Source organism: Ornithorhynchus anatinus, chromosome X1, assembly GCF_004115215.2.
Source record: "Ornithorhynchus anatinus isolate Pmale09 chromosome X1, mOrnAna1.pri.v4, whole genome shotgun sequence".
Lineage (NCBI taxonomy): Eukaryota > Metazoa > Chordata > Mammalia > Monotremata > Ornithorhynchidae > Ornithorhynchus > Ornithorhynchus anatinus.
In genome coordinates this window covers 56,608,507-56,634,708 of record NC_041749.1, presented here as the reverse complement: position 1 = coordinate 56,634,708, position 26,202 = coordinate 56,608,507, and the positions used below count along the sequence as shown (strand labels likewise).

Here is a 26,202-nt window from a genome sequence, read left to right as displayed (position 1 = left end):
TGAGTTTCTTTAATGTAAAGTACTTTAAAGTAACCGAATCATAAACAAAATTTATATTATTTTCTGACAGCCTGTGATCTACTTGAATTCTATTAAAGCATGTCCAAAACTATGTTTAAAAAGCATGTATCATGTATGGAAAATATTTTGATATGCCCTCTAAAGTATACTAGATACCACAACATATATATTTGGTATACACATACGCATTCTTGTGGTGTGTAACCTTTCTCGAATGAGTTACAGCATTTTTCTCAAGTCGAATTGGAAAACAAAATAGCCTCAAACAATGAGAATGGTAGTGGAAAGATGACTGGATTCAGCAAAAGTTTAGTATTTGCTGGGATCATCAGTCACTGCTCTGTTGTTGTTACCAGAACATACATTGTTGCATAGATGCATATATGCTTATGAAATGTTCCAGTTCTGCAGCTAGTTCAAATATGACCTCTATAAAAACAGTTCTGTGAAGTACATTTCTTTTATCAAGAGAGGCAGTGGAAAACCAGGACAGAACCCACCATTAATTAAAGGATAACTATTGCTATTATTGGTGCAACTGATTAAACTAGAGAATGTTTATAGCTTTTAAAATAGTACATATTATACAAAATGGCTTAATGGCATGCATATGTACAATACCTACTTTAATTATACAATAAAGGGATATGCAATAAAAAGCTCAGCCTTCACAAAAGGTTGTGCATGTTGATTATGAAATTCTTGCTTCTAATGAAGCCTAAGTGCTGCTCACTGTGTGATCAGTGTTGCTGATTAAAAATATAACACTTAAATGACAACTTTTTTAGTCCCTGGTGGATATCTACTTGGCACATTTCCTACTTAACATGGTATATTTTACTTAATTTGGAATGGTCATTTAAAATTTACTTTACTGTAGTTCATAGCAAGAGCAGTTGAGAAATAAAACGGAACTTGAGCCAAAGGTTAAATACAAGCTCAAAATATTACACAAAAAAAGTCTCTAGCAGTATGGCCAGCCCAATTTTCTATAGTTAATTTGCAAAGCCGACGCATCTTCCACCATATTTTGATAAGCCCATGAAAACAAAATGCTATACTAGTTACTCTTGGTACTTCCTTTAAAAATATAAACGAGTTCATTTTTCTTGGACCGCAAAGACAAGTTGCATGGAACTTATAGAAGTTAAAAATGATCATGCTATGATGATTACTGCCCTGTTGAAAAATTGGTGCTGTGTAATTTGAACACTTACTTTGACTTTCTAAATACCAAAAGTTAACACAATCTGCATCACCACAAAACTGCTCCGGTCCATATCGGGAACTGGACCTCCAAATACACTTTCCTGACACCATGATTTTTATAGGCTGCAAATGGAATGCTTTACAAAAAAAAAAAAAGAAACTCTTCTTTGGGAGTCTAAGTTTGATGAATGTCAGAATTCCACTTTGCAGTTCTGGGAGGCATAACTAAACTCTAACTACATGACCATTTCATATTCTTTGCTATAGTTAAGTATAGAGTTCAAATTGCTAAGAATTGTATGCCATTTTTTAAATTCACTTGCTTAGCAATTCATAAACCTTTAAGGTATAAAATACTGACTAAAGAGATAGATATTTTCTCAAAGTTAACCTCTGGTTGCACAACAAAGATCAGCAATCGCAATGGTCCATTTCTGCATAAGTGAACATATAGTCTTGCTGCCTGATCGAATCGTCCAGAGCTTTCAGTGAGGCAGCTCCTGACAACAGCCCAGCAGCAGCTTTGTTTGATCTCCACTGCCTTCCTTAATCTGGGTTGTCAAGGTTCACTTGTTGGAGGCTGTTTACTTTTCCAGGAAAAAAAAAGTGATTTTTTTTCTTTCTTTCATACAATGACTAATCCAAAGACTAAGGAAAAAGAATGCTGCCAATGCAAGATGTTAAAGCTACAATACCTTTTTTTTTTTTACAAGGAGAGTTTAGCCGACACTTCGACACCTTTTGAATGGTAACTAGTTGAGGGGTTCCCCTTTTTTTTTAATTTTAGCGGTATAATTATGAAATAGTTCCAATAAAAAGATTTAAAAAAAAAATTTATTTTACAAATGTTTGGAACTAAAACCTGAATTTCTCTTCTGGATTTAAAAAGGATGCACAATTCCATTTTGAGAGCCACAACTTCTGAGGAACTAAACACATACCATGTAACATTTCTCTCACTTCCAGTGAAAATAGCAAGAGCTCTTTTTACTTGATGTTACATACTGCGATTTGATAAAGTATTTCCGTTTCTTTTCAAATATTGATTAATACAATGACAAAAAAAATCTCCAAAGAGCTAAAAGTGAATTTCTTGAAAAGTACACTGTAGGAAGTTATCAACTCTATCTTACTCACTAAAATAATTCTTTAGATAAGACTGATTATTAATTCAGGTGCACAGGAACAGCTAAATTTCTGTGTGAGGTTTGAAGATGTCAAATCCTTGCATACTTTAGTATTTACCTTGTATATTCAAGTATACTTACTCAAAAAGAAAAAGCAAGCAAGGAAGACCCAACCTAGGACATCTGTGACAACATTTGTGACATTTTGTGATCAACTACAATTCTGAAAAAATAGAATTCAGAAGCACAGAAATAATCAAATGTGATCATTTATATCAGCTTCTTTGTGAACACGATATAGGTTCTAATATGGAGGCTTCGGGGAGAAGTGGAGAAACGAGTTTCATTTTTGTAGGAACAAAAGAAAAATAAATTAGGACTAACACGTAGGATGAGCACAGACTAAATCAATACACTTTGAAATCAGCGCAGCATTGGTATTTTAACACAGTGACTTGGAAATAATTAATAGTTATAAGGGGGTGAGGGATGAGAGGGGGAGAGATGTCACCAGATTTTATAGCAGCACTTACTATAGCTAAACTTTGAACCCAGATTTTCTTCTTGAAAATGGCAAATTTCCTTTTTAACACCTTTCTATCGCAAGGATGGCCATATTACCTGTCTCGATGCTCTTTATTTCTAAACTGAGACTGGAAATTCTAGGGGTTGGCCAGAAAATGCCCACAGTTCGTCTTCCTTGCTCACTTCTATTTTACCTTCTTCCCCTCCACCCCACCCCCCTTTCCTCGGGTCCCACAGTGCTACCATGGCATGCCCGGCTTCATCCGCGTCTCTTCTACTTACCGAGAACAGAGGGAAGCTCTTAGCGGGCCCGCTTTAAGGCTCTCGGAGCGGCAGCACCATATCCTCAACAGGAACCGCTGCTGCTGCTGTTGCTGCTGCTGCTGCTGCTGCTACTGCTGTTGCTGCTGCTGCTGCTGTTGCTGCTGTTGCTGCTGTTGCTGCTGCTAACCCTGTTTCCTCCTGCAGACAAACTTTCGGCTCTACGGTCGACAAGAAACCAGGGCTTCTTTCAACAAGTCTTCAGAATGCAGGTTTGGTGATTTTTTTTTTTTTTGCGGGGGGGGAGGGAGGTAAAGAAGGCGGGGGAGATTGTGGTGTTTGTGTGTGTGTGTGTGTGTGCGTGCGTGTGTGTGTGAGAGAGAGATTGAGATAGAAGAAAGAATGTGAGAGAGAGAAAAGGAGAGAATGAAAAAAGAGAGAGGGAACGATGTCTATGCAATCTCAATTGTAAGAAGTGAGACCGGGAAATCAACGCACCGACCAAGTAACTCAATCTAGGAAAGTCTCCCTTCTCTGGCAGCTGCTCTCGTAAAGTTGAAACCACCCCAAAGAAAAAGAAACAAAAAAGAAGGAAGGAAAGGGAGAATAGTCTCAGTCTTTAGATTTGAAATTTCACTGTTTATTCAACCCTATGGGGGGGGGGGTGCGGGTGGAAGGGAAGTTTGAGGTGGGGGAGCGAGAGATTAGAAAGCAAACACAAAGATGCGATGCAACCCTCGACTTTACTGCTCTGGGTTTCTCTCTGGGGCGACTGTGTATCCAGACTAGCAAGGTGACTTGGTATGGAAACCACAACAGGTGGGGAGGGGGATCTGGGCTGTTCAGCAGATACAAAAATCAAAGTTTCCGCTCTTTGCTGGCGAGGACACGGGAGGTGGGGTGGAGGACAGGGAGGAAATATGTATATGTGTGTGTGTGAGGGGAGGGGGATGGGAAGGGAGAGGAAGGGAGTGTGGGGGGCGACTGATCAGTGGTCCCGACTGCAACTTCTCCAGCGGTGCAGTTTTAACTCGCGCCCCTAACGTGTCAAGCGCAGTTTTCGTGCCCCTATACGAGACAAGTGCGAAGCGCTAGAGAGAGATCCATCACCTCCGCTAATACAGTCTTAAGTAATTACGGAAGATAGGTGGCGACGTTTGTGCATCCGATAAGGAAGATCAATCACAACATCAAAAAAAAAATCCGCCCCCCCTCCCCATTGGGAAAAAAAAATCGCGGCTGCAGCACCGTCAATTCCCCTCTCACATGGGGCGATCGCAAACTCTTAGAAGGCTGTCTGGGATAGACGCTGGAGAGTGGCGGCCTCTCGGGGTTCTTCGCCCGGGCTTGTTTGTCTTTGCGTGTTGATTGTTTTGACTGGAGTCGATATATTTGTGTGTGTGTGTGTGTGTGTGTGTGTGTACGTGTACGCGCCCCGTCTGAGTGCGGAGCAGGGTGTGGGGGACAGTGGAACGTGGCCCCCAGGTACCTTTGGATGCAAGGGTTTAGGGTCCCGGCGTGCTGATCGGGTGCCGTGTGTGTGTGTGTGTGTGTGTGTGTGTGTGTGTGTGTGTGTGTACACACACGAGTTGAAGTCGTTCCGTGAGAGTCCGTGCGTGTGTGTCTTTGTGCGTGTGCTTGTATGTGTGCGCCCCACGGCCTGTTTCTGAGATCGCTAAAGTGGGGTGGGGGCGGCCGCAAACGAGGAAAAAAAGTTTTTTTTCAAAAAGTCAAAACTTTACGGTGGCCAGAGCAGCTCGCTCCCCTCCCGCCCGGTCCGCCCTTGTCATTCTCAGGAGAGCGGCGTTTCCTTATTAAACCCTAAAGCAGATCTTCCTGGTGTGGCCCCCTCCATACGAACACAACCCCCCCTCCCCGCCGCCTGCATTCCGTTTAACTAAAAGAGTGTCGACTTCAACTCCGAGAACCTAAAGTTACATTACGCTTTATTTATTTATTTTAGAAAGCCATAGTGTCAATCGCCAAGAGACAGATAAAGGAGGAGTGCAGAGTGGGAGAATGAAAGAGGAAATCTTGAGGTGAAGGCGGCTTGCCTCGATGCATCTGATTTGACTTATGCAAATATATTTATGGATGCGGGAGCACCACAAACAGCGACCCCTTCCCCGCCCTCCCCCCCTCCCCGCTCCCCCGTCACCCCCACGAAAGAAACAGAGACCGAAGGAGAAGCAAGGGGAAGAGGGAAATGCACGTGGAGTCTGAACGTGAAAAGTAGTTTTTTTAAAAAAGTGGAGAAAACAAGCAGGAGTACGCTGAAAAGTGGAGCAGAAAGGGAAAAAAACAAACTCACCCGCTGCAAATGGTCTCTCGGTGCAAACTAAGGTGTTTTCTCTCCTTTTCACACATACACACACATTCAGGCGCACATATATACACACACACACATGCGAGATCTTGTGTAGCAAGTAAAGCATGCAACAGCCACACAATAAATAACAATAGATTCCTCCGCTCGGGACTAGCTTCCAGGAGAGAATCCAGCTCCAGCAGCAGCAGGGAGGAGATGGGGAAGGTGGCCCCCTCTTCTCCCTCCCTCCTCGCCCACCTCTCCTGTTCTATCCTCGACTCGGCTCTAAAGCTTCCCGGCCACTTTCGAGTTTGCAACACACACGCACACTCGCACAGAAAGGAAAACAAATCGCGGATGGAGATGTTGTTATTTTTTGCTGTTGTGAGTCTCTGACGTCACATCCACCTGCTGGGTAAACAAGGCTCAGTGCAAAAAAAAATCGCAATTGCAAAACCGAGGAGGGAAGGAGAGAGGGAGAGACAGAGAGAGACAGAGAGGGAGAGAGATAGAGAAAGAGGAATGAGCGACAGAGAGAGAAAAGAGGACGGGGGGGGGGGGCAAAAAGAGAAGGAGAGAGAAAAAAGGGAAAGGAGGTGGGGGGGAGAGGAACAGAGCAGGCGAAAAGACGGCAGGACGGACAAGGAGGAGGAGAGGGGCGCAGAGTCCAGCAGACCAGGGAGAGGGCTAGGAAGAAGGGAAAGAAAGATCGTGCAGACAAGGGCAATTAGATGAAGGGAGCAGAACCAGAAAGACCTGGAGAAGGGAAACAGCACGCAAAAGAAGGAAGGAGAAAATGCAGGGAAAAAGAGAAAGATGTTCCACGACCAGAGGGAATTAGGAAAAATTGAGAGAAAGAAGGGAGAATAGAGGTTAGAGGGTTAAAGAAAATGAGTAAGAGGTAGGGTGGGGAAGATTAGTTTATTATTTGCTTGTTCCTTGAATAAAAACAAAGAAGATAGGGGGTGATAACCTGGAGAGAGGAGCAGTTAAAAGTGAAAGTGTTTTACAACCAGTGACAGTTGGACGGGAGGCTTTTTTCTTCTCTCTCTTTTCCTCCCTTTTTTAAAGTCTCTCCTCTTTCTTTCTGCACTTCGTCCAATGAAAGGAGGCAAGTTCGGGAGGTGAAAGTTCAGCAGAAGGACAAATCCATGTTTGCAAAGAAGTGGAAACGTATATAATTCGAGCCCTCCTCGTATCCGACACATAAGGAACTCTGATAGACTACCTCTTATTCCCATTATTTAGGATTATTCCAGAAACGTGTAGATAGGTCCAGTTAGTAGAAAGTGGCTATATTCACGAGTTGCCCTTTGTTTTTGTTGTTACGTTCCTCTCAGGAAACCGCCTAAGGACTCGAATGTCAATTAGTTGTTAAACACAAATTACCTGGTCTAGTAGACATCAATCATATTCACTGGGTTTTGTATTTTACGTCCCGTCCAGTTCTCAGGATAGGTGAGATGTGCTGGTACTGAAGCTAAATGAGGTTTGAAAGATAAGAAGGACCAAGGGAAAGGATGAAGTGGGATGCTGAGGAAAATACTCTTAAACTTGTTTTCAAGTCTTTCCAACTACAAAGAAGGGGGAATAGAATTTCTAGAATTATAGAGCGTCTGAGTACCTCCGAAATTCCGCTTTAGCAGTCGGGCTGGCTATGACAAACACACAGATTTAGGTTGGACTTTTCTCACACTTTCTTCGTATTCCCACTCAAAATAGCTTTTTGATAATGACATATTGTTAGTTGGCTATAGAGTGGTCTAGGCCATTTAAAAATAAAATCTGTATATTAGAAGCAGCCGTTGTTCATGCTTACCAATTCTGTACCATACTACACAGGGTTTCAGTAGGAGATGTTTTTGCCCTTCAAATGTTAGAGTTATTGATAATAAACATCTTCAAAATGATTTTTTCAAAAACAATTGTTATATCTCCTATTGTATCAGTGTCCCCTTGCCTTTTTTCTAGTATCATATCAATTGTCCTCCTACAAGTCACCTGTTGCCCACACATGCCCTATTTAAGATAAAATCCTAAAGCCTTTAGAGGAAAAACTTTGCCCTTTCAGATATTTCAGCAGAAGGACAAATCCATGTCCAAACACAAACACAAAGCCCACACGGAGTAGAATTTAAATAATGGGGAAGGGCTAGTGTATTTAAAAAGAAGCACTAATGAATCTTGCCTGAGAAAAAGATAATTTTAGAGAACACTAGAAGTCCTATACTCCTATTGTGCCAAGAATTCATATATGGATGCATGTTGTGTGAGATTATGCCATATTTTATTAGACATGTCAATTAGGACATTTAGCAAGAATCTAGAAACATAAAGATAGAGTTTTATATTTCTGTCTGGATGGCCTAGGTTTTGCAAATTGCAATTTTACACAGCAGTTAGCTGAATTGGATTACCTGTCCTACCTAGCCCGAAAAAATAAAATAAAATAAAATAAAAAGTCATGAGCCGGGGTAGAATGAAGGTAACTTTCCAGCTTGCCGTGTCAGAAGTCCTAGGAGCTAAATATCTAAGGGCATATTTTTATGGAAATATCTTATCAATCATTTGCATCTCCATTACCTGTTCTAGACATGGTCCTCATGTGGAACTCTCATTTGACATCACTAGGAATTCCATAGTCAGAATGCACTATGAACTAGAAAAAACGAAGAGCAGATTGCAGAAGAAAAACTTGCCCTTCAGTTCTTAAGGGTTTGAGCCAGATACTGCATGTTTACAGTATGAGATGGGTTGCAGCATCATATCAGGGGAAAACAAATTTAGAAAGGCAAATAGAGTAATATCTGTACGGCAACATTGATACTTATTCCGATTTTATTTTTCAAATTGAGTACTCAGTTTTTATTGTTATCTTGAAACTAAAAAGACTCATGAATGCCAGACAGCTTTTTGCATTTGTAGCCGCTTTTATGTGTGTTTGCTGGTATCAGATTTGCCACAACTTTTACAGACAAAAGGAAATTCTAATTTTAAATGCTGTGATACCCTGTATGCGATTTTGTACATGGAACTGTCTAGTCCTTTGCATTATTAAAGAAGAACGTGTCCATTTGGTTTACATTAGTAGGGACCTTAACTGCAGCCTAACATATTGTTCATTTTCAACACTGTCACGTTGCATTCATATGGAGCACATTTTAATTTCTTGATCAGTAATCAAGTGGAAGTTTCTTTTTGGCAAATTAAAGCAGGAAGGATTTTGAGGAGAGGGCATGGGAGAAGGACGCCACCTTTTGGTAGAAAAGAAATAGAAGTTTTTTTTTTTTTTTTAAAAAAGGTGCTTCTAAAGCACAATCTCACTTTTAAATTTCACTCATTTGGGCCTAATTTGTAACCGTGAAGAAATAATTTCAAGTAAATATTTTCCAGAATTGTTAAGTGGACCCCCAAAGAATTCCTTATAGAACTTAAATTGGCTAATGCCACTTAATACACAGGTCAGAGTGAGTCAACAATTGATATGTTCTTTTTTCTTTTACTGAATTTCCCTGAAACATGATAATTGTGGTGAATGTCTATGGATATTTTCATTTGTTTGTTGAAAGGGACGCTGAAAGAAATATTTTCATAATGAAACATGAAGGTGCTATAAAAAACAATACCTTTACAATACTTTAGAACCTCCAAGTATAAATATGTATATTTCATATAGGTAATATCATACAAACTCAATCTCAGTGTCATACATATGTTCAAGGTGAGATTAGTAAATTTTATTGTTTTCTCGTTTTTAAGCCTCTTGCAAACTTAAGCCTCTAAATGATCTATGCAAACCATGATTAATTCTTTTGACATTAATAGCTGGGTGCTGCAGCTCGGCTCCCCCAATGAGGCTACTAATTGCACTCCGATTGTTTACCTTTGTATTGTTTTATGAGTGCTGAGAGAGAGAGAAAGAGAGATGGCTGGTGTTCCCCACTAGCTCAGAAACAAATGCCAGACAAGTTTGGGGAAGGTTGTACACATGCTATGACTACTGCTTGTTAGCAAAATTTTTTGTTGTTTTTTGTTTTTTATGGAGGTGGTGACGCCTCCATAATTATAGGTGTTGCTGTTATAAACCCAGAATGTTTTCCAAACCATTGCAGTGCCACACCTCCAATATCCCATGAGCCATTCCTGTTGGATTCTTTTCCAATTTACTAAACAGTTTATATAGAACAGGATATGTAGAACATACCGATAAAATTACATTAATCATAACAAGAGGCAAAAATGGAATTTAGTCAACGTTCTTTTCCTTTCTGAATAAATGCAAAGTGATTTATATATATAAATATATATTATATATATATGGATATATGGATGTAAGGCTCATAATTTAGTTGCCATTGTTTTTACGAGATGTTCTTCCCCTTGACTCTATTTATTGCCATTGTTCTTGTCTGTCTGTCTCCCCCGATTAGACTAAGCCCGTCAAACGGCAGGGACTGTCTCTATCTGTTGCTGACTTGTTCATTCCAAGCGCTTAGTACAGTGCTCTGCACATAGTAAGCGCTCAGTAAATACTATTGAATGAATGAATGAATGAAAGTATCACGATTAATTTATGTCTTCTAGAAAAAGTTCAGGAGAATAGTGAAACATCACTTTTGCAACTTGTTCTCTGGGGAAAAAAAACACACCATTGTCTTAATACTATCCTAAGGCAGTGTAATTAAGTCTCTGAGTGTGTGAGTAATTGAGTACCTGAATTCAAAATACGATTTCAGATGTAAAGCAAAGTTCTGATCGCAATCTTTTGAAAGTGTCTTGGCTTATATTTAGAATTCAAGAAAGCCAGTTCAGCATTACAATAGGTATTGTTCAACAAGGCAGGAGAGACAATCTGTGTTTATATGAGAATATAAATAAGGCAGACATCTGATGGTCTATCTTACTTAGGGAACATAGAATCCGTGTGTTCAAACTGGAAGTAAATTCTAAAAGAACCAAAGTATCCTAAGTGTTGTGCCAACCAGAATATAATCATTTAAATTTGAGCTTTTTTAAAGGAATGTTTATGAAAATAACTCTCTGAGATGGTTTCTTCCAGCCAGAAATTCTTTAAAACTAACCATGAATTTGTAGATCTACCCAGATTTTAGAATCTTGCATTTTTCTGAAACCAACATATTCAAATTACCAACCAAGAACAGGGTCTAGCAATATTTTGCATTTTTTAAATGATACACAGGTTGACGGGGTTAGTTTGTTGAGGGAGCTGCTGAGGGAAAGAAGAAAACAATATAAAATAGAATAGAGAAGACATAGAGAAGAAGAGTGATATAAGAAGAGAAATGTATGTAGTACTTTATACCTTCAGGTGGCTACAAAAACATAAATAAATCACAGCATACTTGTAAGGAAGCCTTGTTTGTCTTGCTATTTCAAAATCTGCATTTGCAACTTTCTTGCTCTGTCTACGGTGGCAACAATTCTCATAAAATCTGTCGACAGGCTTCGTTATTTCAGAGTAGGGAGAATTAAGATCCTCCCAAAATGTGCTCACAAAATGTATTTGTTTATTTGGGAATTTCGTGTTTGTTACTTTCTTTGCCACCGATCAGGCTAGCTGTGCCTTCAATAGGTAGTGTCTGCATGGTGGAGAAGGTCGCTAATTTGCCTTTAGTTTAAGGAATGACACATTTGGGGGTTAGGTTCATGTTACCCATTCATCTCTGCACCATACAGGAACTACTCGTACTCTCCCTAGCACTCAGTACAGCGCTCTGCACACAGTAAGCGCTAGAGAACTGAATACTACTGATTCCTCTTCTTGTATCTTTTGTTCTGCCACCGGGTCTTTTAACCAGAGTAAGGTAGAAGTCAAAGATTGGGTGGTCAAGAAGCCAACAACCATATGGCCCTAATGTGGTGCGGCGGGGGAGGTGGGGGTCCTGGTTGGTGAGGGGGTGCTCTGAAGGACAGGCCCTCCCCAACCAACCGACCTACCATTGCATGGAACAAGCCATGCCCCTTACTGGAGGAGAAGGGGTCAAGAACCGGGAGACTCTGAGATCTGGCAAGGGTGTGAGGAAGATCTGCTTGCCGTCATGTGAAAGGGCATGCACCATCATCACGTTTAGATTATTAGACAGGATGTGGTGGTTTGGGTCTGAAGCAGTTTAGCCCAGAGATATCATTATAATAATTTTGAATTATGGCCAAGCACTGTACTAAATAATGGATTAAATACAAGGCAAAGAGCTTGGACACTGAACCCACCCAGGGCTCAGAGTGTAAGGGAGAGGGAGAACAGGCATTGAGTCCCCATTGACAGAGGCATGGAGCAGTAAAGTGACTTGCCCAAGGTCACACAACAGGCAGGTGGAAGAGATGGGATTAGAACCCAGGTCCTCTGACTCCCAGGCCTGGGCTCTTTCCACTAGGACATGCTGTGTCTCTTTGAGAGGCTCAGTGGAAAGAGCCCGGGCTTGGGAGTCAGAGGTCATGGGTTCTAATTCCGGCTCCTCCGCTTGCCAGCTGTGTGACTTTGGGCAAGTCACTTAACTTCTCTGTGCCTCAGTAACCTCATCTGTAAAATGGATATTAAAACTGTGAGCCCCACATGGGACAACCTGATCACCTTGTATTCCCCCAGCACTTAGAACAGTGCTTTGCACATAGTAAATGCTTAACAAATACCACCATTATCATCATCATCAGTATTATTGTTATCATTATTATTATTAATTGTGAGGAGTCAAAGGACTGGGTATACCCTATCCTTGAGGAGCAGGCCCCCAAACTACCTTTCCATTATTCTCTCAGGTATTCAGTACAATACAGTGCTTCATACCATGATGTGATTCTTTTGAAAATGGAGGCTCTGGCATTAGTTTGCATTGCCTATTAAATTGGTAGCTCCTCAAGGGCTGGGATTATGTGATGTTGCTTCTACGATACTCTCCTGAGCACTTAATACAATGTTCTGTGTACTCAATAAACATTATTGATTGACTGAGTGTGAATGATTCTCCATCGGCCCAGGAGACCTAGCCCTGTAGACTGTGCAAATTGACAGCCACTGCCTGAGGATGGACCCACTTCCCCTCCGAACCTTACAGCCAAGCCTGCCGAGACTCTGGGAACTGTCCTGAGTAGATGGGTGGAAAAGCCTGAAATGCAGTCTGTCAAGTAGGGGTTTGTGCTGCTGCTGTCAGTGTCTGGGGCAGGCTCAGTGTCGACACTGATGGGAGAGGACTCCAAAAGACACAGGTACAATCGCCACTGAAGATCCATTGGTGTCTAAGTGGTTTGCCGTAGGCAGATTCGAGCAAAATATGGATTTTTCTACCACAAAATTATCTTCAAAAAAACATGCTTACTTCCCACAGGCAGCGCCTCTACCAATATACTGGGGATAATGGCACTTTGTAGATTTAACCTTGGGGAAGGCTTAAAAATTTGCCTGCTATCTGTAGGTAGCTGAATAGCCAAATCACTTCCTCTCAGTTCAGTCAATGTTGTGTCAAATGACTTAAGGCAAGCATTGTTCTCCAAAATGTGTAACTTGCTTAGCACTTAAAAGGAAAAAAATCTCCAGAGAAGCTATTAGTCAATATCAACCCGTCTTGAATTTTGACAATGTTCTTGCCAAAGGTGCTTGTTCTATCATGATTAAGCAGACTAGACTCGGTTTAATAGAGTTCGGTGCTCCATAAACAATGTCAGAAGCACTGTCAGCCTCAAACCTTTGGACCAAAGGAAAAATCCCAAGGCAAAAACTTGTATATAAATAAAAGGAACGGCAATTATTATTACACCAAGGAGGACCAGACTTGTTTCCTCTTGACCCCTGAGAACCTTTGGCAATTACCATAGCTGTCCTTTCAAGTTTGCAGCAGCTGAGAAAAAGTATTTCTACATGCTGTAAATCAGAACACTTAAGTTCTGGATCCTGCAAAGTGGGAAATAGGGGAAAGGGAAAGAGGGTAGAGTGTCAAGACCATGGCAGCACAATTATATCTAAAATAATAATAATAGTTATGGTATTTGTTAAGCACTTATTATGTGCCAAGCACTGTTCTAAGCACTGAGGTAGCTACAAGTAATCAGGTTGTCCCAAGTGAGGCTCACAGTCTTAATCCCCATTTTACATATGAAATAACTAAGGCACAGAGACGTTAAGTGGCTTGCCCAAGGTCACACAGCCGAAAAGTGGTAGAGCCAGGATTAGAACCCACATCCTCTGACTCCCAAGCCCGTGTTCTTTCCACTAAGCCACACTGCTTCTCTATGCATTTCTTACTCCATACCTCCCCCACAGCTGGTCCAGGGACAGCTTCAGATGGTAAGCGAAGTGACCTATCGTCTCCTGGGGCCACATGGCGGGGCTCACGTGTATGAAAATTTCCCAAGATGGCAGCTACATGGCCCCTCTCAAAGATGGCCAGGACTCAGCTTCTCTCAAAGATGCCCTTCTCAACGATGGAGGCAAGACATAACCAAGCTGCCCAGGGCACTTGTTCAAGGGGTAGCATGAGGATGGGTCCGGCAACGGAGGTAGTGGAAGAAGAATTCTTCTCCTCAAAATGCTGGTTTGGACTTCTTCATAGTGGCATGATTTGAAATGTTGGGTGCGGCCCTTTTGGCCCCTCCTCAAGGCAGCAGAATGTCTGAAACCAGCCCTGCTCAGGCCTGTTCCTTTACACCACACCCAGCCCTGCATCGTTAGCTTTCCTCTCATATGTAGGCCCTCGTAGCCCCACACGGAGGGAGCCCCTCATCGACTCACGGGGGCTTCCCTCTTTGACTTTACCGAATAATAATAAATTATGGCACTTGTTAAAGCACTTACTATGTGCCACGCACTGTTCTAAGCAGTGCTTTCTATGAAGAAGCCAATATAAGAACCTGACCTCCTAAAAGTTCATGGTGAAATAAAGCTGAGCAACACTGAAGAAATAAGGTGATGTATTAGGGTTCCGCAGGAGGGAATGGAGGCCAGTTGGGTTCAGAATAATAAATAGGATGGAAATGATCTCATTTGAGAAAGAAGGATTCTCAGGTGCAAAGAACTCTCTCTGTCCAAAGAGAACTGGTGGGATAAAAATTACAGTTCTGGAATAGAGATTATGATTTTGACAGATTGGCATGGAGTACAATCTCCAATCAATCAGTCGAACATATTTATTTAGCACTTGCTGTGTGCAAGGGTCTGTACTAAGCTATTGGGAGAGTACAATATAACAGAGCTGGTAGGCATGCTCCCTGCCTGCAACGAGTTTATAGTCCAGTCAACAGAAAACACCCTGATTCCGAATACCAGTATCAGTACCTGAAACAGAAAAAGGAGATATAGAAAAATGATCTTTCAGGCTGAAACTACAAATCTAATGCATGAGCAGAAATGCATAAGGTCAGTTCTAATTAGAAATTAGAATTCTGGTGTAGGGAGGATAATGGTTAATGGTTTATAATGTCATGCATCCCTGTGAAAACAGCAACATATGTCATCTGAAAGAATAAAGTCTGGTTAGCGCTGTGTTTTCTTTGTAGATCCAGGTGCAACCTGAGTGATTTCGGGCTTCCTAATGTTTAAATGCATCACCGTAGTTAGTTTTCATCTACCGTATGAACATTTGGTCTGCTCTAATGGAAAATATATAATGGAAAGAGAGAAAACACACACAGAGATGCTGGTCATATATGAGAATAAATTTAATGAAATCAGATTTTTCTTTCCGAGAAGACACTTGAAACGGGAGAAGCCTTGACCTAGCTTTTAGCCTAGTTTTGTCTCATATTGAATAATGACTAGAATGTAAAACCTATATGTTAGTGAAAGTTGCTTTTAGCTGTATTGATGTAATGCTAACAAGTTGTTTTCAGGTTTACATTTAAGCCAAACGATATCTATTTTTAAATTCCCTCTTGTCCGCACTCACAACCTCATTGGAGACAATTAGGAAACAATGGCAAATGACAAACCCTATTTGGTGTGCCTCTTCAGGTACTGACCTACTAATTGGGGAGTTTCCAAACACTTAGTCCAGTGCTCTATACCCAGTTAATACTTAATAAAATGCTATTGCGGTCCCTGCGGGCCCTTTTAACCATCAGACTGAAAACCCGAAGCCCGGAAGAGGAGAATCCATTAGGATTTCCTATCAGCTCCTACTCCGGTTCCAGCCTGAGAAGGATAAAGTGAAGCCAGCAGAATGATGCCTTTCTGAACCTTTAGAATATTGGGAAGGCTGTATCTGGGGCTGATGTGATTGCTGCATCCTGAAGCACAAGGATCCTGAAACTTTTTATTTTTCTTTTATGGTATTTACTGAACACTGACTATGTGACTGGTACTGTACTAGGCGCTGGGGTAGATACAAGGTTGTCAGGTTGGAAAAAATCCCCATCCCGCATGGGACTCACAGTCTTAATCCCCATTTGACACATGAGGTAACTGAGGCACAGAGAAGTGAAGTGATTTGCCCAAGGTCACACAGCAGATAAGCAGCAGGGCTGGAATTAGAACCCAGGTCCTTCTGTCTCCCAGTTCCGTGCTCTATCTACTAAGCAACACTGCTTCTCTGAAACTGTTCCTCTAGCTCCAATGTATTCACCGTATTTTTGTGTTTATCATTATCCTCCTCTTGTACTCTTTTGTGTTTGTATTGTCTCCTCTTTTCTTATGTGTCTGTCGCCAAACTCTCCTCTCCTTTTATTCTTAGTTTGTAAACCCAGTGGGGGTCAAGGATCATGTCCTATTGTTTCCAGTGCTTAGTATGGCACTTTGCATACTATTCTGCACACTGAAGGGTCTTACGAAATACTTTAAACTTCTTAAGACTGTACTTAATAATACAATTATTGCGGACCAGGAATGCGTCTACCCATTCTGTCAATACTGTACTCTCCCAAGTGCTCTGCACACGTAAGTGCTCGATCAACACGACTGATTGATTGATTCAGACATTTCTTTCTCTGTTGATAATCTGATAATCTGATGGTCAGGTGAACCTGTGATTTTGATGCTGACTGCTGTAATGTCAGCAATGGCAGCAGTATCAGGTCAGGTAGGATCCCTCGCTTCCTGGAGTTTCTGAGGATTCAGGGCTGTGAGACAGTAGTTTTTCTGGAGTGAACTGCTTCCCCCCCCCCCCAGCCTTCTCTACCTCCCCACTGCCAACTTGCTTGCTCCCAAATCTTCTCCCTACCCCCAACCCATAAAACTCCCAGAAATAAAGGGATCCTAATGCAGAAGTGGGAAGTGATAGGGAGCAAGGAAGAAGGAGATTCTTGGCAACTGGTCTAAGTAGAGCTCAGCCTGATAGTCCCCAGCTAACAGATTCTTCTCTGGGGAAATTGGGGAAAGAGTGGAAAGAACGTGGGGGCGGGAGCCGGGAGATCTGGGTTTTAGTCCCAACTCTACCTCTGGACTGCTGGGTGACCTTGGGTGAGTCACTTGGCCTCTCTGTGCCTCATTTTCTTCATCTACAAAATGGGGGTAATAATGCCTGCTGCTCCCTACCTCACAGGAGTATTGCAAGGATAAAATGAGATAATTGATGCAAAAGTGCTTTGTGGGGAAAAAAGCACTATATATATTCAAGCTGTTTTTATAATACTCTGCTGCTGAGCCTGGGAATGGAAATATTGTGCAGAAGGGGATTTTTTTATGGTACTTATTAATCACTTACTATGTGCCAAGCACTGGTCTAAGCACTTGGGTAAGTACAATCCACTATCCATTAGGCCACGCCGCTTCTCTGTTGACACAGGTTTTAAAGGTGAGGGTGATATTTTGACCCTGCATATGCAAATTTTTTAAAGGAGCTGCATGGCCTAGTGCATAGAGCATAGGCTTAGGAGTCAGAAAGTCATGGGTTCTAGTTCTGGCTCCACCATGTGTCTGCTGTGTGACCTTGGGCAAGTCACTTCACTTCTCTGGGCCTCAGTTAGCTCAGCTGTAAAATGGGGATTGAGACTGTGAGCCCCGAGTGGGACAGGGAATGTGTCCAACTAGATTTGCTTGTATCCCCTCCAGAGCTTAGTACAGTGTCTGGTACATAGGAAGTGCTTAACAAGTACCATTATTTATTATAATATGCATATATTTCCACATACGTACATATGTGGAATTAGACAAATGTATATATGTGTACCATGAGTACCTGCACCTGCTAGAAGTCAGAACAGACTCAGTTCTTTTTCTTTTAATAATAATGATGGTATTTCTTAATACAGTGCTCTGCACTGTTCTAAGTGCTGGGGTAGATACAGGGTAATCAGATTGTCCCACATGGGGCTCACATTTTTTAATCCCCATTTTTACAGATGAGGTAACTGAGGCACAGAGAAGTTAAATGACTTGCCCAAGGTCACACAGCAGACAAGTGGCGGAGCCGGGATTAGAACCCACGACCTCTGACTCCCAAGCCTGTGCTCTTTCCATTAAGCCTTTTCTTTTCATGGTGTTGGTTAAGCGCTTACTATGAGAAGCTTACTATGAGAAGCAGCGTGACTTAGTGGAAAGAGCACGGGCTTGGGAGTCAGAGGACGTGGGTTCTAATCCCGACTCCGCCACTCGTCTGCTGTGTGATCTCGGGCAAGTCACTTAACTTCTCTGTGCCTCTGTTACCTCATCTGCAAAATGGGGATTAAGACTGTGTGCCCCACATGGGACAACCTGATTACCCTGTATCTACCCCAGCGCTTAGAACAGTGCTAGGCATATAGTAGGCACTTAAAAAATACCATAATCATTATTATTACTTTGTGTCAAACACTGTTCTAAGCCCTGGGGTAGGTACAATTCCACTATTAGGATGGCCCACCCATCCAGCGTTATGCCAGAGAGCCTGATTTTTCAGCTGGCCTGTCCCCTGTCCAGTACTGATACATAACTGGATGCTATAATGTCTGTTTGCTTTTGTGAATTTTTTTTCAGGACTGAGTCTCCCTGTGCAGCTGTTGATGCACAGTTAGTTCTGTGGCTCAGTTGCATTCCTAGAGTTCATGCAAACCTAGGAGACTGCAGTGATTCTAGAGAAAGTCGGGGGTTCAGGGTCCCCTAGGAGAAATGCTTAGGATCATGCAAATTAAGCCAACATCCTCAAAATGATGCAGGTGATGTCATCATTATGGTGTGTGTGTGGCGTAACACGTCACACTGATGTCATATGCAACTCCTTGTCCAATAGTATGAGGATTACCAGTAGCCTCCCTATCCAAACCTGAAATAATTGAAGTCATACAACTCTCACGCTCATAATAGCACCACACAAAAAGCAGTAAGTGGTTAAAAATGTGCATGCACCATTTTCATAGCAGCTAGATATTGCATTAAGGAACTGTGCTCTCCCTTATATAGTCTGGCCTGCAACTCGTATTAGTGTTAAAAATGATTCCTGCTGCTTTTCAGGAGAAGGGCATGGCCTAATGGATAGAGCATGGGTCTGGGAGTCAGAAGGACCTGGAATCTAATCCTGGCTCCACCACTTGTCTGCTGTATAACCAAGGGCAAGTCACTTCACTTCCCTGTGCCTCAGTTACCTCATCTGAAAATGGGGACCAAGACTGTGAGCTCCATGAGGGACAGGGACTGTGTCCAACCTAATTAGCTTGTATCTACCCTGGCACTTAGAACAGTGTTTGACCCATAATAAGGGGCTTAACAAATCCCATTACTTCTTTTTCTATTTTTTTTTCAATCAAATGAGTGGACAGGAACACAGCAGAACATGTAGCCGGGATCATACTATTGGGAGGGTGGACATGGGCTGGTGTACATGTCACTAATTATTACTTATATAAAGCCATAATACTGTGGTGATTCTTGACATTATTTTAAATCCCTTTCCCAAGGGCAGGCTCCAGGATAAGGGCCGATAATCTACTGTATATTTCCAAAGCAGTTTTGTGGTTGGCCAAAAGCCACCAGCAGCAATGCCAATATCAGAGCCTATAAGGGTTGATAGCACAGTCCTGGTTCCTTGTTAAATACACAGTTTCTTATGGCCTCAAGGAGGCTGATGGAAATTGTCAAGGTTCAACTGGAATAGGACAAAAAGTGAGAAAGTATATGGAAAATGTAGAGTTTGCAGCCAAAACTGAGAAGTAGATTTAGGAAACAGGGGCTAGGGTTTGAGTTCCTGAAATAATTTTGTTGACTGTGATGAAGAGAAGAGATTCAAAAGCCTTCAGGGGTAAAAAAGGAATCTTTTTGATTAAAAAAAAATTACAGGGTTAAAACCCAACCAAATCACTATCATACTGGTTCAAGAACTTGCCAAATCCCATTTCGACTACTGCATCAGCTTCACTGCTGGCCTTCCTGCCTCCTGTCTCTCCCCTCTCCAGTCCATATTTCATTCTACTGCCCAGATCATTTTTCCACAAAATCATTCAATGCACATCTTCCCACTCCTCAAGTGCTTCCACTGGTTGCCTATCCATCCATCAATCCATCCATTAGTGTCTATCAGTGATATTCATTGAGTGTTTACTGTGTGCGGAGCACTGTATTAAGTGCTTGGGAGAGTACAATACAACAGAGTTAGTAGACAGGTTCCCTACCCACAGTGAGCTTACATCTCCACATCAAGCAGAAATTCTTCACAGTCAGATTCAAGACACTCAGTCACCTCTCCCCCGCTTACTTATCCTTGCTCCTCTCCTTCTACAAGTTAGACCATAACCACTGCTCCTCTAATATCAGCTTACTCACTGTCTACTCAGTGTCAAGACACTGACACTGTCACTGTCTTTCAAAATCATTTACTCACTGTCTCACCTCACCCATAAACCTCTTGCTCTCACCCTTCCTCCTACCTGGAACTTCCCCTACATGTCCAACAGAGCAGCACTCTCCCAATCTTCAAAACCCTATGGAAATCATATCTCCTCCAGGAATCCATCCTTGAATAAACTCTCATCCCCCCTCCCGATTTTCCCTCCCCTACTGCTTCTCCCATCACTGGGTCCCACCCCTGAAGCACTTAGATACTGCCCCCCCACTCCCCACAGCACTTATGTACATACACTTTTACTAAGTTGCTTCCCCTACCTGTAATTCATTTTAATGTCTATCTCCCTCTTTAGACTGTAAGATCCTTGAGAGCAGGGATCATGTCTACCAGCTATATAGTACTCTCTCAAGTGCTTAGTACAGTGCTCTGCACAAAGTAAGTGTTCAATAAATACCATAGATTGAGAAGACTTAAAATTTTTCATGTGAATATACATCAGGAGTAATAAACACATATACACCAACAGTGAAAGAATTTCTCTTTAGTTGTAAAGAAACTCAACTCAACTAAAATACTGTATGCAATCAATCAATCAATCAATGGTATTTATTGAGTGCTTACTATGTGCGGAGCCCTGTACTAAGTGCTTGGAATTAGCACAGACACATCCCCTGCCCATAATGAGCTCACTGCACCCAGTAAGCATTCAATAAATACTATTGATTAATGAGGTGGGAAAAGAGTAAACATCAGAAAATTCCGCTACAACATGCGTGATTGAGCCACTTTCCTTCACAAAGGGAAAAAAAAAAAGAATTCCCCCAGCAAAGAATATGAAGAAGCTACCCTGAATTTAGAAAAGCCAGTATCCTCCAAATGCTTTACAAGTGAACTCTTTGTAGGCAGTCAACCAAAACTGAAATTCCATTGTTATAGCATCATATGGATTTGTCCAAGACGACACTGCTAAAGATGTAAATCAGTTTTATGCGATGTCCATAAAAATACAGCATTGCCTCTCTTTGGCCCTTTGCCAGTGTTCAGCTACCAATGAGTAAGAGGGACAAGCATGGCCTACCAATAGTTGAATGGACATAAACTCGACTATTGCATCAGCCTCTTCACACACCTCTCTACCTTCTGTCTCCTCTCTCTGATCTATATTTCACTCTGCTTCCTGGATCATTTTCCTAAAACATCATACTATACATCTCATTCCCTCCACTACTCAAAAATTTCCAGTGGTGGCCCATTCCTCTCCACATCAAACAGAAACTCCTGACCATCAGCTTGAAGACAATCTGCTCTCTTCCCCCTACTTATTCTCACTCTTCTCCCGATCTCTCAAACAAAGGCATCTATTGAGTGCTTACTGTGTGCAGAGCGCTGTACTAAGCACTTGGGAGTATACAATACAACAGAGTCGGTAGACACATTCCCTGCCCACAAGGAGCTTACAGTCTAGAGGGGGAGATAGACATTGAAATAATAAATAAATTAAGGATAGGTTGGGCACAGTTCCTGTCCCACATGGGGCTCACAGTCTAAGTAGGAGGGAGAATGGAGAACTGAGGCACAGAGAAGTAACGTGCCCAAGGTCACACAGGAAGCAATTGGCAGGGAATATGAATGTGTCTACTTATTGCTGTAATGTGCTCTCCGAAGCTCTTAGTACAGTGCTCTGCACACAGTAAGCACTCAATAACTATGAATTAATTAATTAATTAATTAATCCAGGTCCTCTGACTCCCTGGTCCGTGCTCTTCTCACTAGGCTGTGCTGCTTCTCTCCAGTTGCTGGGAAGATCCTAGCCAGAGTGCTTTGGGGGTGAGCACTCCCTGAATCACAGTGTGGCTTTAAACGCAAGGTGCAACTCCAAGACCTTAACACAGCATTTGTAGATCTTACAAAAATAGTTTGATATTATCAGTAGACCTCAAGTTTTTTAAAGACTAAGAAAATTTGGCTGCTCTGAGAACTCAGCCCATCAGATCTTAGGGCTTAGGGCAGCAATCAGGTGAGAATTGGTGACATGCTATGGGACCTTATTCCCATAACCATCAGAATAAAGCAACGTAAAATTGTACAGCTAATCCAGCTGTTGTGTCCAGCTATTTGATGTTGCATTCTTATGACTAAATTAATCAATCGTGTTTATTGAGTGCTTATGGTGTGCAAAGCACTGTACTAAGCACTTGGGAAGGTTGAGGCTAGGGACCTGGAAATATCACTAAAAGTTCATTTAGCACATCTCGCCTTTCCTCAGAAACCTCCAGTGGCTTCCCATCTCCCTTTGCATGAAATGAAAAACTCCTTGCCATTGGCTTCAAGGCTTTCCACCCTCTTACATAGGACTCTCTTCACTCACTCACTACTCTCCAGCTCACACCTTTTGCTCCTCCCACACTCATTTTCTTACTGTATCCTGCTCTTGACTAACATGCCTCCTATCTCTTGCTCATGGTCCTTTCTCAGCCCGGAACTCCCTCCCCTCCCCAATATCTCCCTCAGCCCTCCCATTCTTCAAAATCCTCCTAAAATCCCACTTCCTCTAGCAAGCCTTCCCCAGTGAGTTCCCAACACTCCCAAATGTTCTTAGCAATCAACAAAATGGAGGTCTGCTGATGGTATCAAATTATTTTTGTAAGATCTATGGATGCTGCATCGAAATCTTAGATGGGCAGAGGCAGAATTGGATAGTGGAAGGTTAGCAGCTTTTTGGAAAGGGGAAGGGGAAACAGCACAACAGGACATTTGAAGATCTGGAAATTCAGAGGTTTGTGTGTGTGTGTGTGTGTGTGTGTGTGCATGCATGCACTTAAGCCCTTCCATAGAAATTTGTATTTCAACTCTGCCCCATGAGCACTTTGGGCACTTGGTATTCACCCCACCCTCAGCCCCACAGCACTTATGCATATATCTGTAATTTATTAATGTATATTAATGTCTGTCTTTTCCCCTAGACTGTAAGCTCATTGTGGGCGGAGAACATGTCTACCAAGTCTGTTGTATTGTATTCTCCTTAGCACTTAGTACAATGCTCTGCACACAGTAAGGCACTCAATAAATACCATTCATTGATTGACTGACTGATTGCCTCCAGTACCCCAGAGAAAAGCTCCTCCATATAGGAATGGGGATGTGGGATACTATCCCTCCCCCAGAACCAAGGCTTGGAGTCTTCAACTAGGACCCCACTCCCCAGCTTGCCAGAACCCAGACTCTCATGTGGCTTTCCCATAGGCCCACCATCTTCCCAGGCCTTCACCTCTGCCATTGACAATTGCATTTCAGCTCTGCCCCTTAGCCCCCAGTGTAAAAAACAACAACAACAAAAAAAAAACACCTTCTTTTACCCCTTCGTTACAGAATGGGGGTATGGAGCAAGTCTGGGACCCTTCAGCCAGCCCCCTCCCCAAGCTCACCAAACCCAGACTCATTATAGTTTTCCCGTAGGCACACAAACTTCCCAAATTTGAAGGTCTTATTGAAGCAGCTGTCTGAACCAATGAATGGGTTCTATCAGCCAACAGCTACAACCAAAATACAGGATGCTCTCCAAGAAGCAGATACTTCCAGAAGAACAGGAAGCCAAAGTGCAGATAAGAAAAGAAGGTCAGATTACCAGTGAATCAGCCTGGTAAAGGAGACTCTTTAAGAGCACATTGTGTGCAGTGTAGTGTAGGTTTTGCATTGGTCTTTTCAGCCATTCCTGTATGTATAGTTGTCTCTTGCCATCAGCAGTAGCATCGTTAACCATAAAGAGGTGCTGTATGTATACATAAACACATACACACACACATATATACACACAAATATATGTACAGACACACATACACATATATATGCATATATATATACATATACGTATATGGATACATATAACAAAAAAGAGGAAGTAAGCGTTTTTGCATATAAGCCCTTTTTTACAGTAGCCAGGCCTTTTCCAGGTCTATAGTTCTATGGTGAGTGTGATTTTATCCTGTTAGGCCATAGTCATTCCCTATTTGCTGCCCAAACTGGTCACACTGGATACCTGTGTGACCTGTGCATGTCCATCATGTATTACACTCTTTCAAAACCCAAAAATGTACTATCTTCCTAGTCTTACTTTTTCAACGTGGCACTTTCTTCCTTCAAACCACTCAATTGACTCTGCTCACCTTTTGTTTATACTTCCACCAGAGCTTTCACAAAAGATGAAGTTGATCCTGGTTTCATTCCAAAACAAGCTATGCCTAATTCAAACTGAACTAGAGAAGATAAACATAATATGACTGGCTTTTCCAGGTTGGTTCTGTGAGCTTGCCTGCCAAAAAGAAAAGTGCTTTGGCAGGACTGAGGGAGTTAAATCTATTGTTTAGAGCAAGCTTGTCCTCAACAGTGGAGTGACCTTGGCTTGTCCTGCTTTGTAAGTTTTTCTTTGAGATGATCATAAAGGTCCCAGATGAATATTTTATTTAAATGAATAGATTAGGTATTCTCATTCATCATTGTCAACCTAGGCATATTAGCTCTGAGAGGCCACTCAATTGATGAATCAATGGTATTTATTGAGTGCTTACTGTGTGCAGAACACTGTACTAAGCAATTGGAAGAGTGCAATTCAACAGCATTGATAGACATATTCCCTGTCCACAACCCCTCCTTGCTCTCCTCCAATAAAGAATTTATGATGGCCAATTCAGAATAATGATACTTTCATTGCATGTATACTAAGCCAAATATCATTTGAGAACAATCAATCATATTTATTGAACACTTACTGTGTACGGAGCACTGTACTAAGTGCTTTGGAGAGTACAACAAAGATAGTAGACATGTTCCCTGCCCACATGTTATTATTCAGGTCAAGAAATCCCTCTATATCTATCAACAGTAGATTCTGGGGAGCTTTGGAGATTACCGTACAGTAGAGCTAGAAGACATTCATTCATTCATTCATTCAATAGTATATATTGAGCACTTACTATGTGCAGAGCACTGTACTAAGCGTTTGGAATGTACAAATCGGCAACAGATAGAGACAGTCCCTGCCCTTTGACGGGCTTACAGTCTAATCGGGGGAGACAGGCAGACAAGAACAATGGCAATAGAGTCAAGGGGAAGAACATCTCATAAAAACAATGGCAAATAAATAGAATCAGGGTGATGTACATCTCATTAAACAAAATAAACAAAATAAATAGGGTGATGAAGATATATACAGTCGAGCGGACGAGTACAGTGCTGAGGGGGTGGGATGGGAGAGGGGGAGGAGGAGAGGGAAAGGGGGGAGAAGAGGGTTTAGCTGCGGAGAGGTGGGGGGGGGTAGAGGGAGCAGAGGGAAAAAGGGGGAGCTCAGTCTGGGAAGGCCTCTTGGAGGAGGTGAGCTTTAAGTAGGGATTTGAAGAGGGGAAGAGAATTAGATTGAAGGAGGTGAGGAGGGAGGGCATTCCAGGACCGCGGGAGGATGTGGCCCAGGGGTCGACAGCGAGATAGGCAAGACCGAGGAATGGTAAGGAGGTGGGCGGCAGAGGATCAGAGCGTGCGGGGTGGGCGGTAGAAAGAGAGAAGGGAGGAGAGGTATGAAGGGGCAAGGTGATGGAGAGCCTTGAAGCCTAGAGTGAGAAGTTTTTGTTTTGAGCGGAGGTTGATAGGCAACCACTGGAGGTGTTTAAGAAGGAGAGTGACATGCCCAGAACGTTTTTGCAGGAAGATGAGCCGGGCAGCAGAGTGAAGAATAGACTGGAGAGGGGACATGATTCCTGTCCCCTAGGAGCTTATGATCTAGCAGTGGAGAAAGACACTAGTATTCAGAATAAAGCTATCAAATGCCATACGTTAATTTCTGTAAAATTCCCTCCCTTCCATGGGGTTTTCTTTAGTTTTCCATTTCTGTAGCTAGAATGTTGGACAGATGGTTTTATATGCTCCAAGCTCACACTCTTCTTAGAATCATTGTATTGAAAAATGGCCTCCAAACCACAAAACCGGTTGCCTGTTAGCCTCCTAGATAATGAAGGTGGAGTTCTGCAGCAATATCACAACAAGGAACACACTCCACAATCCC

General features: G+C 42.2%; 1 long non-coding RNA gene across 2 annotated transcripts in view; it reads right to left on the bottom strand.

Moving 5' to 3' along the window:
* LOC103164737 overlaps positions 1-5,844 on the bottom strand; it is a 267,838-nt gene extending 261,994 nt beyond the window's left edge. For both annotated transcript variants that reach the window (XR_003754622.1, XR_001604154.2), the window contains exons 1-2: positions 5,455-5,844; positions 3,165-3,364 (exon numbers count right to left, since the gene is read on the bottom strand). This is a non-coding gene — a long non-coding RNA (uncharacterized LOC103164737). The remainder of the gene's footprint in view (positions 1-3,164; positions 3,365-5,454) is intronic.
* Positions 5,845-26,202: the final 20,358 nt, after the last annotated feature.